This window comes from Eptesicus fuscus, chromosome 2 (genome assembly GCF_027574615.1).
Source record: "Eptesicus fuscus isolate TK198812 chromosome 2, DD_ASM_mEF_20220401, whole genome shotgun sequence".
NCBI lineage: Eukaryota > Metazoa > Chordata > Mammalia > Chiroptera > Vespertilionidae > Eptesicus > Eptesicus fuscus.
In genome coordinates this window covers 9,759,603-9,775,656 of record NC_072474.1, presented here as the reverse complement: position 1 = coordinate 9,775,656, position 16,054 = coordinate 9,759,603, and the positions used below count along the sequence as shown (strand labels likewise).

At 36.9% G+C, this 16,054-nt stretch overlaps 1 long non-coding RNA gene across 1 annotated transcript; it reads left to right on the top strand.

Moving 5' to 3' along the window:
* The first annotated feature begins 1,998 nt into the window (after positions 1-1,998).
* Positions 1,999-13,421, top strand: LOC129150609 (uncharacterized). Its single transcript, XR_008557330.1, has 4 exons — positions 1,999-2,137; positions 2,240-2,400; positions 6,708-6,792; positions 13,339-13,421. It is a non-coding gene; the product is annotated as an uncharacterized LOC129150609 (long non-coding RNA).
* Positions 13,422-16,054: the final 2,633 nt, after the last annotated feature.

The window sequence follows — 16,054 nt, the reverse complement described above, 5'->3', positions numbered from 1 at the left end:
ATTTGAAATAGCCTGCATTTTAGTATAGTACAAATAATTAATTTTTAAGGTAACTTTTACTTTTTTCTGATAACGGTAATGAGGATTCAGTGGGAAAATATGGAAAATACAGAAAAGTATAAAGAATAAAAATCACTTGTATGTAATCCCTACATCCAAAAATTATTAAAAATTCTAGAAACTTAGAAAGCTTCCAAAAGTGTTAAAATCTAGGGTAGAGGAAATTTCTCTTGGCTTTTTCTAATGAAAACAAATAAATAGATAACTTTTTTGTAAATTGAGATTATATTCTACATACTGTTTTGTCCTCCAGTTTTTACATTGAATGTATCACAAACATTTCCTTACATCATTAATTATAAAATATAATAATAATTTAATGATTCCTTCATTTTAAAATACTTTTATTGAGGACCTATCTTCTGCTGGGCTTTATGCTAAGCTCTCCTGAATGATCTCCATGGAGAAAGAGAGACACTAAACCATTATTACATACATGAATACTTTGATAGCTATTTTTATTATGACACACAAGGTCCTATGAGAGCAAATAACAGGGGTTCAGCCTAATATAAGAAATCAAGAAAGGTTTCCTCAAGAAAACACAATTTAAGATGAGGCCTGTGAATGGGTAGGCCCTAGCCTGGTGAAGAGAAGAAAGAAAAGCAAGCAAACAAAACAGGATACAGTATGTGAAGTCTTTGAACTGAAAAAGAGCTCCTGAGTGTCTGAGGAACAGAAGGGCCAAGGTGATGGGTCAGTGGAGGCTGGCAGGGACTGGGAATTCAACAGATCAGGCTGGTGGTGTAGTCAGAGGCAGGTGGTGCTCTCATAGTCTTCCAGGGCATATTAAAGATTATGGGTTTTACCCTAAATGCAGTGAAAAACCAAATGAAGTTTGGTTCATTTGAAGTGATATAATCAGATTTGTATTTTAAAAGATTTATTTGGCTGCTAGGCTGATGATGAATTATAGGAGATAAAAGTGGAAGCTGAGAGAAAATAAGAGGACAATTGTAGTAATTCAGGTTACCATCATTGGTTGGGCCCAAGACAGAAGAGAAACAGATATATTAAAATATATTTTGAAAATAGAATCAGCAGGATCAATGTGGGGGATAAGTAAAAGGCTAATGTGTAGGGTAACTCACAGCATGAGAAACTGAGCAAAGGCCTCATTAGCTAAATTGGGAGACACTGATGGAGGAACAAATCTGAAGGGGAGATAATAAATCTAGTCTATCTGTAAGATACCAAAATGAAGTTGTCACAGTGACAGTTGGATGTGCACAGAAGTTTGGCCCTCAGAAAAGGACCTGGGTAGAATATTAAATTTTGGAAGTCATCAATAAATAAATGTTATCTAATGTCTTCAGAACTGGTGAGATATTTTAGGAAGAGTAAGCAGAAAGTGCAGTGTCAACTGAAAGAGTTAAATGAGACAAAGTTTTAGGCAAAAATATTTTTTAAAGGAACGGCCAGAAAGGTAAGAGCAAAATCAGGATAGGGTGGTGTCAAAGAAGCCAAGAAAAGTAAAGTTCCAAAGACAGGAAATCATACATGTCAACAAGAGATGAGGTATTTTGATGACTGAAAATGATCAACAACTTAACAGGATAGAGTTCACAATAATCTCAGCGGGAGATGATTATGGAAGAGATGGGGCAGAAGTCAAATAAGAGTGAATAAGGGATGAGGTGGTGAAGACAGCATATATAGACAGCTTTTTTGAGAATCCTGATTATAAAGGACATTACAGAAAGAGAGGTGAGTTCAAGGAAAAATGTGATTGATCATTTGTTTGTTTGTTTTTTGTTTTAAATAATGAGAGACTCAAAAACATGTTTGAAAGCTTAAAATGATAGCAAAGGTTAAAAGGAGAGGAAACATAATTTCTTGAGCAAGATCTCAGAAAAGGTGAAAAGAGATGAGATGCAGAGCACACAGAGGATTTCATCTTTCATAGGAGATGGGGTCATTCATATTACCTATGAAAGAAAAAAGGATCACAATATATAAATACTAGATTTGGTATTACTGTGTAACAGCTTTATACTTTTTCATATAGTATACAGCAATATAATCCTCTGAAACCTAAGGAGAATAAAGTTTTGAGAAGATTGGAGAAAGTGTGCAGGTATGAAGTAATCTTTTTTTGAGCACAAGAGAATGGAATTTAAGAGCCCAGTAAAGTGAGAACTGATTTAAAAGATGTGTGTTTTTCTCCAATACTTCTTAGTTGCAGCAATACAGGTATAAAGAAAGCTGGGAACTGAGTTTTCCCAGGGCTAAAATTTTGCTGGGAAATAGAGCAAGAGGAGAGAAACAAAGCTATTGAAGTTTTGCAGAAGAGTGATCATAATGGACAGTGGACAGGAACCATGAGAACTGGAAGAGAAGGTAGAGTCAATATAATACTTTATTGAACATATTAGTTGAACATTTATGTCCTTAAAAGGTTTCATTATTATTTATAAGGTTGTGCCTATCTTTGCAAATAATTCATCAATAAAAATTTTGATTATGTCATTTAGATTCTTGAATGGGGCCCTTGTATCAAAGTTAATAAACACTGTCAGAGTTTTAATACATAGAGCCATATTGCTTTCTATTAAGAGTATATACAATCAAAATGAAAGTATATGAGTATACTGCATTGACCTGCACTATTATCACCTTTAATTGTTGCATATTTGATAGCAAAGGTGAAAGAATTCTTTAAAAAGAAATACTGAGATAAAAATCAAAATACATTTTAAAAGAGTGATTTATCTACAATTTTTATTTCTTCTCCCTCAGCTATACTAAAAAAAGTGAATGTATTTTTAATTCACATAAATAAAAGAGCATAATATTAAAATGTATCAACATTTCTAAACTATATTTTATCTTAATAACCCCTTCAAAACCATGTTTGTTTTTTAATTTATGTTTAAGATTTTTTTCTTTTTTTTAATGTAAAGATGGATAGTTGGTGAACCATGTCTGCCATCAAAGGTTCACATAACCCATGAAGAAATAATGTCAAGTTGGTTATAAATATTGATTTCTATTGTACTGGGGTTTTACTATATACCTGGGAAGAAGTATATCAACGAGAAAAAATAAAAGGAGCCTGCCCTCAAGTAACTTACAATCTAGTTAGAAAGACAATTGTATTAACACAAATTTCTTAAGAATAACTTACAAAGCTACAGCTACAAATTATTAAAGTTCAGCCAGAATAATTCCCAAATAAATGTGAAGGAATACAAGAAAATGTGGATGGGTCAGTTGACTGGATCATCTTGTTTAGAACTGAACTCCTTTTCCCTGATTCTACACCTTCTCCCTGCTGTGTACTCTGTCTCTAATTTATCCATTCAATTACATAAACCAGAAACTTAAGCAGTCTCCCTGAGGCACTCGCTTTCAACTATGCACCAAACCCTATCTATCCCAGCTCTAAATTCTCTTGCATCCATAGTTCTCTCTTTCTCTAACTCCACTGTCACTATCTTAAATGAGGTACATAGAATTTTATGCCCAAAGGATTAGATTACCATTCTCACCAGCACCCTCCTCCCAAAACAACTTGTATGGAAGAATTGTGAATTGGGTGAACTTTTATTTCCCCAGAAAATATTGAATGGGAAAAGGTCATGAATTTCAACCAATTAGGTATCATTCATATATAATACCAACTGTTCAGGAGGATATTAAGTTTTACTAGCAGAGCTTCTAAAACAATTGGAAGTTTTATGTAGCTATGCAATGAAAGAATCGTTTTCCTTTAATTAGTTAACAAATATTTATTGAATGTCTATTGAGTATTTCCCTGATATTTTTCCTTTAAACATTATTGTGTTGATACATTGTCATGGCTGATGATCAGACATTTCTCTGTAATTCTGGGTTTGTTTAAAAAATAATAATAAGTCATGGATACTATTTTGAACAACATCACTTGATTTCGAAGTTCTTGGTGTATTTTCTGACTTTTTAGCCATTTGTCCTCTTTCAGTTCCTATAAGTATCAAAAAGCAGTACAATAAAAAAATTAGAGGGTAAACAATATATTTAGGTTTTTCACTTTTGATGCAAAACTTTACCAGTAAATTATATACAAGTCATTCTTCATTCTTCCTAAGTGAAAAAAATTAATAGAGATTAATTAACTATCTCATACCTAACCTGTACTTCATACACAATTAAAAGTTAAACATCTAGTATTTGGCACTGAAGTGTACAAACATTGGCAACACACAAGTCTGGAACTTTCTGTTTTGGCTAATATGAGCCATTATTTCAGTTTATGTAAAGCTTAACTTTTCAATGAGAGAGTCTCACTAGGCCTCCTATTCCATTTGAAAAGAACAGGACAAACAGTTCTTTGCTTATTTTTGTATATATATATAAAAGTCTGTTAAAAGTCTTGAAATTACATATATATATATATATATATATATATATATATATATATATATATATGTCTGTTAAAAGTCTTGAAATTACATATATATATATATGTATGTATGTTAAAAGTCTTGAAATTACTTAGAAAAAGAAAAACCATTACATTTTCACCAGAGGGACAAAATCCAGAATATCCGAACCTAAAATCTTTCTCCCCTTCAGTTATATAGCACATGCTAGTATTAGCATTCAACATGTAATTTGATTAAATACTCTATTTACATGCCAAATGGTTCCACTGTGTAATGATCATTCTCCTTTTATAGAATGGGAGTATCTTTTAAAACCCTCTCATAGAGTCTGAGTAATGCATTTCGTAAAATGTATCACTAATTTGCTAGTTACTGAGCCCTAACCAGTTTGGCTCAGTGGATAGAGCGTCAGCCTGCGGACTCAACGGTCCCAGGTTCAATTCCGTTCAAGGGCATGTACCTTGGTTGCGGGCACATCCCCAGTAGGGGGTGTGCAGGAGGCAGCTGATCGATGTTTCTCTCTCATCGATGTTTCTAACTCTCTATCCCTCTCCCTTCCTCTCTGTAAAAAAAAAAAAAAAAAAAAAAAAAAAAAAAAAAATCAATAATTTGCTAGTTACTGAAATAATAAAAGAGAAATTCTAAAAGGGGGAACAGAAATCAGAGTATTAAGAAAGAAAGATGGGGAGAAAAATAGACAAAAAACAAATGAAAGAAATATTGTGGCTGTTAGATATTTTGAACACACTCCAGTATCTACTCACATAGAAACTGGAAAGCCTGATCATCAAAAGGAATACAAAAGCCATTTTTGGCCCTATATCATAAGTGGTAGCTGCTCAGCTGAAGCTTAGTGGCTTTAATTGTTGGCTGAATATACCTGGTACAGGTATTGCTCCTTCACGATGCCTAAGAAGATTATCTTATTGCCTGTTTGTTTGTTTACTGTGGGATTTCAAATGGTCTACGAAATTCTTAGTTTGGGAAAAATAACGGCATACAATGGAAAGAACTGCCTTTGGTTAAGAGCAAGTAGTCTACATAAATACATACTGAAATACACATGGCATATGGGTATGGTTCTGGTTGTGGTTCATTTAACAAGCATTTACTCCACAGCCATCACATTCCCACTTTGTGCCAGGTGTACAAAGTTCATTGTCCCCAACTTGATGCTGATCCACCTGTCCTTTTCTCACTGTCCTTGTCTCTAAGCCATTCAGTTCATGACTGAATTGCACACCAGCAGTGCTCTGATATACAAACTGCAAGGAGAAATCTCTGAAAACTCTCTGCTTTAAAGAGAGAGGTACCATCATGTCCTGGAAAAAACATAGATTTTAGACAAAAACAGATTGATTTTAAATCCTGGACTTGACTCTCATAATGGTATAGCCTCAACTTCTTCAGCTGTAAAATGAGAATAAGATTTGTACCTTTCTCATAGAATCCTTATAAAAGTATTAAATGTGATAATATATGTGACATACATAACAAAAGTTATTTTAAAATATGAACACTCTCTCTCAAGGTCTTAGGATTTTATTTCTAGTTCTGATCAGTCAGCCATTGCTCAAATCATGTCCCATGGGTACTACAAGAAGTTTGTATATTCTGTGAAGTTTCCTTCATGTGTCAATCAATGTCTTTAAGTGGGGTGGGGGATTATATTTTAAGCTTAGTTTCTGGCTCTTTCCCAATACCCCAAGAGCTTATCACTGTGTCTATTTCCTGCTTTTCATTCAAGTGTTTCTATTTTCCTTCCCTTTTCCCCATCAATTTCACCGAAAAGAAATTTAAAAAAACAAAAACAAAACTACTCGCATCTGGAACTGAGTTTAGATTCACCTGCAAGTTAATTGTTTTCTGCCCACCACATGAAAGATACACAATAAGCAAAACCTATGGAGATGCACACTCACAGGGACACTACCCAGCATTTGTTGCTTTCTCGTATATCTGTTGTCACACATTTTCCTGCTCTACTAAAGCAAGTCCATCAAAGTTCAAGTGCTCTGCAGAGAAGCAGATCTCTAGATATATGTACACTAGTGATCCAGTGCACAAAATTTGTGCACGGGGGACGGGGGGGTCCCCTCAGCACAGCCTGTACCCTCTCCAATCTGGGACCCCTCAGGGATGTCCGACTGCCGGTAAGTATAACACAGATGAGTAAGAGCCTCTAATATGATAAATAAAATTATTGGGAGGTACTGTTTTGAGGTATTATTACATATTCCCACACATCCTCCTTTGTTTTCTCTTTTTCCTCTCTCCAAGATAAGTAGCTGGTTCTGCCTTTATTGCTAATGGAGAAAGATTCAACAGAACATTCTGGATGGTGGCTACCTGGGTGTAGACATAGGTAAACATTTATTGAGCTGTACAATTGAGATTTCTGTATTTTACCTGGCATTTGGCTCTTGTGTTTGCATAAACATAAGCAGTGGCTTCTAACCCACAGGTTAGAATCATTCAGGGACACTTAAAATTTACTGTTGGCTGGATACTCTCCAAATCAGCAAAATCAGAATCTATGGAAATTGAACAGAATTGGAACACTAATTTCTGAAGGGGTAGACTTGTTGTTTGGAATATTTTACACACACACACACACACACACACACACACACACACACACACACACACTCCTCAAGTAATTCCCATGAACAGCTATCATTGAAAATCAACCCCAAAGGGAATTTAGAGTCCTTGCAAGGGGGCAGAAGAATACAGGCACAATAAATAGACAATTGTGTTGCTAGAAACAGCAGGAAATGTGGGCCTTCCCTCATGCCATACAGCAGCCTAAAAAGCCTCGCACTGCCCGCCGTCCTGTCTCGCCGGCCCCCGATGGAACCTGACTTTGCAGGCGGGGCCTGGCACTGCCCTCCCAATCTTCCCAGGCCCCCGATGAACCCTGACCCCAGGGGCGGAGCCTGGGGCTGCCCAGCCCGTCTCTCCGGGCCCCTGACAGACCAGGACGCCACAGGCGGGGCCTGGCACTGCCCGCCCCACCTCATCAGGCCCCCAATGAAACAGGACTTTGTGGGAAGAGCCCGGCACTGCCCTTCCCACCTCCCTGGGCCCTGATTGACCGGAACCCCTCGGGCGGACCCTGGCGCTGCCCGCCCCACCTGCGCATGCCAATTTAACCACCATCTTTGTTGGATTAATATCCATATCACTCCTGATTGGCTGGTGGCATAGTGGAGGTACAGTCAATTTACATGTTTATCTATTATTAGGTAAGATAGCCACATTATTTTGAGTGAAAGATATAAAAATTAGAAAAATTTACATATCTCTTCATATATATGTAATATACATTTATATAAAGTTAAAAATATATACAACACAATGAATTATATTTTAAGGGTGCATTCATATTCAAGGCCTTACCAAAAGCACATTAAGGCAAGTGCCTACAGGAAGACATATATCAGAAATTAAAACTTAAAAAATAAAATTAAACAAAATAGTGGAATTGCACAGATGAATTAAGTTAAATACCATTAGGCAGAGCTATTTTAACTACTGATGTTTAAGAAAGATAATTCAACCTGGATGGAATTGGAGAACATTATGTTAAGTGAAATAAGCCAGTCAATGAAAAAAAAAAACACCACATGATCTCACTCATTTATGGATAACAAAGAACATTATAAACTTGAACAAAAAGACAGATACAGAGACAGTAAAGCATCAAACAGACTGTCAAATTACAGGGGGAAAGTTAGGGAGAGGTGGGGGAGATAAAAGATCAATCAAAGGACTTGTATGCATGCATATAAGCATAACCAACGGATGCAAAACTCTGGGGGGTGAGGACATATATGGGAGTGGGGTGGGGGGTGGCAATGGTAAGATATGTACACATATAATACCTTAATAAAAAATTGAAAAAAAAGAAAGATAATTCAAGCAAATGCATTTTATTATACATGTTAGACTAAGCTCAGCTGCAGTAACAAACCCTTAAGATGAAAATATTACTTTTATTGTTATTACAAAGCTGATATTGTAGAATATCACCTGAATTTGAAAACTTTTGGGCTCCTTACGACTAAACTACAAAATTACTTACCAGTTCCGCATTGCACTGAATTTCATCAGACTTTCTGACATGGGAGGTCACAGTCATAAAACAATGCAGAGACTAAGCCAGAATGTGTGTCTACGTTCTGTGGGCAGCTAACTCCCAAAGAGAAGGGGAAAAGAGTTTAGTCTTCATTTGTTCAGTTTGCCCTTCTAAATTCACCAATTAGATTAAGTCACTGTGAAACTGGACACAATGGGGTCTGAGGCTACCTTGAGCCAAATTAAGAAGAGACAGGGTTGAATCATATAGGAGCATTTATTCCAATAATGCCAGCAGTATGGGGAGAGCAGGTGGTCACCATGGAAATTCTGCTCTGACCCCTCTCGCCAGTTGGCGGATTATATACAAGCAAGAGAGAAGCTAACTAACTTCATGCAGCTCCAAGCTACAAATATAACACAGAAAGAGGAGGGGTGAGTCTGCACTCCAGCCTTCAGGAGCTCCAAGTCCGATAACAAGGTGTCAAATCTTCTATAATATTACAAACAGCTCAGCCCGTTCCTGGGACCAAATGGTCAGCGTTCCTGAGGCAAACTCCCCTAGGGGGTCAGGGTCCGAGCACAGCAACCAAATCAAAGCATGCCCTGTCCTTCGTTTGTTCTCAAAATGTATTTCTTTTCTGAGTAATGGACCCATCCAGGCATCTTATCTTTTTACAACCTTGTTTCATCCTCCAGTTTCCCAGGTTCTGTAATAAAACTTATTTTTAGTTAGTAAGGTGAATAATTATTAAACAACTGTGGCTCTATTCTTATTACGTGCCCGTCCCTACTGCTTACCCGTTATGAGGGAGTGCAGAGAGGACAGGCATGTTAACCTAGCAGAAACCCCTCCACATGGAACAAAGCATTAGGAGTAAAAATGTTTCCCACTCTATGCCCCACAATGAACATTTGAATAGTCTTTTGCCAAATCCTTTCTGTGAACTTAAAAAATTATATCACACTTCTCAGTTATAACCTTAAAACAGCTGAACAAACTTTAGATTTCTTTCTAAATCATATTCTTTTCTTTCTACAAATATTACAGCTTATTAATATTTAAAAATTTTTTCTCTTCTTTACTAAAATTTAAAAATCAGTTTAGGATACTGTTATCAGACCTTTAATGGTTAGTAGTCCACTTAATTCATCCCCATAAAGAGAAATAAAAAGTAAATTTTGACTATTATCAAGGCTGTAATTGAGTACTTTTAATGCTGTTTTGGGCAATATCAGATACAATAAATTTTATATAAATTTTAAAACCTAAATTTATATACACTATTATAATTATCTTGATTTCTATTCAGTTATATTTTCAAATAGGAAATGGAATCTATTCAGATAAGGCAGACTATATAAAGAAAGAACTAAAATACATCTTTTTGTAGATGTGTTTTGGGCCAGATACATAAGATCAGAATTGAAATAAACACTTCAGATAGTGTACACTATGTACTTTCCCATCACTATACAGTTTAAATTCCTTAAATTCACAAACATCTTTTTTTTTAATCTTCACATATTCCATTATATATCTCAAAACCTTTATCACCATTATTTATTGGTCTTTTTAAGAAGAAACTATAGTAAATTTGGCATTATTCTCAGGTTACATCTGATGCTAAAAACAATGAATCAGGTACATATCTGATGCTAAATGAATGCACAATTTTTATTTAAAATAAAGAATCATCTTTCTTTATATTTATCTAGTGGGTATCACCATGGCAACTAAGTACTTTTCACAAAGCCTAATTTATAACACAAAAAAAGAAGAAAAAAAATTTATATTTTCCATATTTTGCAGATTGACAGAAAAAACTTTGAGGTTGACACCTATTTGGAAAGGAGAAAAAGATCTGAAAAACAATATGGACAAAAGCAATTTCTTTCAATATGTAAAGATTCTGGCCTCTCAAATCTATACTATAAGAAAAGCTATCTCAGGAAAAAGCCTTCTCAGAGGGAATAATTTAATCTCACACTAGAAAACCACAGAAACAATCTAACTTAACCCCTTTGTTTTGCAAATGATGTCCCTAAAGCTTAGTCAGGTTGTCTGAACTCTTCAAGATCACATGATAAATATTAGTTTGTGACAGAGCCCCACCTCATCTTCAGCTGCCTTCTTGTCCCTTGCTCTTTCTGTCTAGTCACATCTTGGATATTGCATTTTTACCACTTGTCATCATTAAAACACAACTACTGTGATTGAGAAGTCTTTGAATCTGGTCAGGCACATTTAAGTTTATTTCTTTAAGAGCTCGTTTAAAAGAATGTCTACTGTATCAACCAAACAAGTGATAAATTATTGAGTAAAAACTCATATAAAGTTTAGATGTGATCTTTTTTTTAAGTTTGTTTATGGTTAATGTCAAGATCTAAGTCTGAGATTTTATTCTAGTTGCAAGCTAGCAAGTTAGCCCACTAGTTTCACAAATGCTGACAAAAGACAGGAGACTCTTCTATCAGAGACAAACCATTTATTCCTCACAGCAATATCAATAGCTAGAGTATCAGTATTCATACCATCATCCCAAACCTTAATTCCCAAGGCCAATGAGAAAAGGGCCCGTGATGCTTACATATACAGTGGGTTGTTACAGAAAAAGAACCTTAAATTTAGAGAATCCAATTTTTTATAAGGAACGAAAAGCCTACCTGATCTTTCCCCAGGAGGAAGACTTTGTTTTTATTTTACTGAACAGTAAGCAAGCTTGTCCTTTGTTCCAATGACAGATATTATCTCTGTCTTCCAAGACTGTTTGCTATACAGAGCTCCTCAAATAAATATTTCAGATCATAGTCAACTAGTGACTCTGCTTGTAAAAATACAAGAGACCCTTGGAGAATTATATTGCAATAATAACCATCTCTCATTTCTACATTGTCTTAGCTTCTGGAAAATGTTCCCAGAAGTATAACACTCTATCAGTCATGATGATTAATTTTACCAACGAGGCTAGAATCAAACATGTTCAACTTGTGCCCTATAGGATTTAATTAAGCCTACTAAACAGCAGGATGAAGACGACCTACTGTAATGGCCTTAACAGTACCTCCTAGGGTTCCAGACACACCAGCTGAACATTCTATATACCAGGGCCTGGCAAACTATGACCTACCAGCTAAATCCAGTCTGCCATCAGTTTTTAAAATATTGGGACACAATCATGGTCATTCATTTATGTATTATCTATTGCCATTTTTATACATCAAAGTCAGAGTTCAGAATACTTTAACCATTAGCTCATTGCTGAGTGGCTTTTGTGGTAAACAGCAACAACAAACACATCACTGTCAGACTGCAAATGGTCTGGAAAGACAAATACGGTAAATGATACAAGTTAGTTTCAAGGACCACCAATGTGTCACTATAGTCAGCTTTGGCCTGCAAAGATGAAAATATTTACTCTTGGGCCATTATTTAAAAAGTTCAGTGACTGCCCGCTAGTGTGGCTCAGTGGCTGAGTATTGACCTATGAACCAGAAGGTCACAGGTTTGATTCCCAGTCAGGGCACATGCCAGATTGGAGGATAGATCCCCAGTGTGGGACTTGCCGGAGGCAGCCAATCAATGTTTCTCTCTCATCTTTGGTGTTAAGACTGATCTGAATGCCTTCCAGAGTTGAGGTGGTGTCATGGGGATCACATCAAAATCAGGGACAAATCTTATACCATCTTTTCTAATTGTATAAAACACTTGAAGGTCTCTTATGATCATTCCTAAGGTATAGATCACTTTATTTTTGGTAGGAGATCAAGTTAATATCCTGAAAACTCATGTTTCCCCTGGAAAGTGCTATTTATAATTTTGGGGATTCCTAAGAAGCACCTTCATCAGCCAGAAAGCAGAGATTGATAATATTTTCATATGGCCTCCTTGCCAGCTGGTAAACCTTAAGGTTCCTAGTTCAATTAGAATAATTGAGTCTAGTCATTGTTTTGGGGAGATAGTCCTTGAAGCAGTAAGCCTCAGCTGTGCTGTTTGTTCACACTAAGAAGTGGATATTATTCATCTATCTCAGAGAGTGACAGTGATGCTATGGGTGTGGGAAAAACATCTGAAAGCATTGACAGATGTTTTTCATGGGCCATCTCCTGATGTTTCTGATAGACTTCTCAATAAGGTTAAGAAAAATGGTGATAAAATTGTGGTCAGCCATCTAGAAAAGAATGGCAGAGTCAGCAATCAGTAAAAGTTAAGACTATTGCAAGAGTTTGGGAAAGCTGCCTAGGGAATTTTTCTTTGTGAGAAAGGTCTCCTAGAATAGTTCTGAAAATCAAATATCATTAATGTGTCCTCCTTCATACCTTCTGGGCTTAAAGTGTTCCATTGCCGACATCCGGGACACTTGTTTTCCTTCTACTGCCACAGAATTAGCATGTCCCATTCCCATAGCTATAACTTCCCCCTTCACCTTTTGTCTACAGCTCACTCCTGGATCTTTTGTTAAAAATAATCAAATGCAAGAAAGAAAAAAAAATTTTTTAAGTAAAATTTGCAGAGACCCATTCTGTCCGCACTTTGAATTATATCATCTACAGTAGGTAAACTTGGCAAGAAGTGTTTTCAACAAAGTGGTCATTATTCTTATGATCTAGGATTATGTTGATTGAATAGGAGAATACAAGTGGCAGAATAAAATCCTTAGATCTCCTTTTGTCTGAGCTGCTATTTACATGTATCATAAAACTTGACCTGGGCTTGCTGTTTGAAGATAGAAAGGAGCATTGTATACAGGAATAGTCATGAGAAATCCCTAATTTTCAAAATAGATCTAATACATTGTCCCCATTACCCTTCATTCTTACCATTTCCCAGGAAGCAAATGAGAAGAGATGATCCCTTTTGGAGACAACCACATTCAGTGACCAAACTGCCTTACTGAGCTGTGTGAGCCAGAAGGAGGTAAGAAAGGTAGAACTCTTTCTAAGGGTGATGTCAGCAAGGTGCATGCCATTGGTTGCCTTACAGAAAAAAAACCAAGCCTAGGGAACTCAAATCTTTCATAATAGGCAGTAAGCAAGTCTTGCCTTTTCCCCAGAGGAAACATTATCTTTGCCATACCAGACAGTAAAGAAACCTGCCCTTTGCCCCAGAGGGAGACACATCTCTATTCTCCAAAGCTGTTCACTATTACAATTGTCAACAGATACCCTGGAACAAAGGTAGCCAGGGTCTCTGCTCATAAGATGTACAGAAAGGCAAAAGACCCATGAATTGTCTCCCAATCATATAAACAATCAAAGTGAAATTTTTAAAAAGATAAATATCTACATGAACTGGATATTGTTATCCTAATGATGCTGTTGTAATAATCTGGTTATTATTTAACAGGAAAGGAGTAAAGGGAAGACTAGATAATATAGTCATGCCATTTATTCAGCTCTGTTAATTTAACACTCTCAAGTATGTTCCCCACTGATTGCTGGGAGAAGGGACTGGACAAAGGCAGTTTGGATGCATGCCCAGTAAGGTCTGAGTGATGTGGGAAGGTTCGTACCTATCTGTCAGTCACACCTGGGAGCAAGGTGTGGCCACTGCAATGGCAGATAACCTGAGTATTTAAACTTCTAAACAAAAGAGTGCTCTCTCTTGGTTCTTGGCTCTTGGCCCTCCTGGGACTCTTGCTGAAGGGGGAATACTTTCCTACATTCATCCATGTGGCCCACAGCCATGTGGGCTCCACACAATGGACTAATGGTCTTTGATTAGCGTGAATGCTGAACTGGACCTGGCTGCAACATGGAATGGAAGCTCTGGACACTGGCTTTGCTCTTGGCTTTGCTAACCTCACAGCTGCCCCTCTTTCAGGACTAGCTTAAGGGAAATGGGACACTGGAAACTGAGGAGGGTGTCTTCATGCAAATAAAGTCTTTTACTGCATCTCATTCTCCTATGGGGACTTCTGAAAATGCTTATCTCAGTGGTAACCGAAGAACTCCACTCCCATGAGCAACAAAGAAATCTGGCCCACAAATTTCTACTGTACCACTAATATGTTCATTTTTCACACATTTATTGAAGTATAATTGACATACAAAAAAACTACACATATTTACAGTATAAATTTTGCTAAAATTTGACATATGTATATATCCATTAAACCATGAGTATGATCAAATTAGTAAATATAGTCATCACCCTTTAAAGTTTCTTTGTCTCTTTTATTTTTAATTTCTTCTTTTACTAAATATCAGGTGATTTTTACTAAAAGCAGATGGAATTAGTTGAAATACCAAGTTATCCTGTGAGGTGGAAATTATATTTCTACCAGACAAAGCATGATAAGTGATTCTTGGTGTTGTGTGAGTATATGCTTTAGGGCATAGTCTGAGCTAAATGGTTGCACTAAAAGAAATTAAGTAAGTTTTACATTATTATTCTCATGTCCTGTGAATAAGACATTTAGAAAACTTACTGAGTTCCACTTTAGTCAATGTAGATGTTCACTTTGATATTTTACCCACCAAACATAATCTTCTTATAATATTTAGATAAAAAACTGAAATATAAAGCCTGGTTTTCTTTCAAGAAATTTCCTGCCTACACTTTTTAGAGTTAATTCCTCGTCTGGTAAATAAGGATAATTTAAGTATTCTTTTCATCTTTCAAAGATACCTTTTCTCTGTTTTTGAGTTTTCCAAACTAAAGATTTTATTTTCATAGTCTTTTGAGTATTAAAATAAATTATAGGCAATTTCATCTATACTAATAAAAGGGTAATATGCTAATTAGACTGGTAGACCTTCCGAGAGACCTTCCGGACATCCTTCTGGTGAAAGCCATGGTGGCAGGGCTAAGGAAGAAGTGGTTAGGGGTGATCAGGCCAGGAGGGGAGGGCAGTTGGGGGTGATCAGGCCAGGGGGAGGGGGCAGTTGGGGGGGGCCAGCGGGGGGGGGGGGCAGTTGGGGGCGAGCAGGCCAGCAGTGGGGGGCAATTGAGGGCAATCAGGCTGGCAGGAGGTGGGTAGTTGGGGGTGAGCAGGCCGGCAGGGGGCAGGGGGAAGTTGGGGGCAAGAAGGCCAGCAGTGGGGGGAAGTTGGGGTGAGCAGGCTGGCAGGGGGGGACAGTTGCAAGCGAGCAGGCAGGTAGGCAAAGTAGTTAGGGGCAATCAGGCAGGCAGGGAGGTGAGTGGTTAGGAGCCAGCAGTCCTGGGTTGTGAGAGGGATGTCTGACTGCTGGTTTAGGCCCAATCCCTGTGGGACATCCCCCAAGGAGTCCCAGATTGGAGAGGGTGCAGGCTGGGCTGAGGGACACCCCTCCATGCATGAATTTCATGCACCAGGCCACTAATATTCACATAATATGAAACCATAGCTAAAGAAAATAAAACCATTATATATGTTGTTTACCATGTTTAAATCAAGTACCACTTTGCTTAAATAGTAAAGAACTAATTGGCTACACCTTGCATTATTTGACATGAAATATATAGCAGACCTTACAAGAAATGGTTGTAATGCCTCAAATTTTTTGAAGTAGAATTTTAATTGCAGTAGTCCTTGAGGTGAATTTCTATTCAAGAAAAAATATTT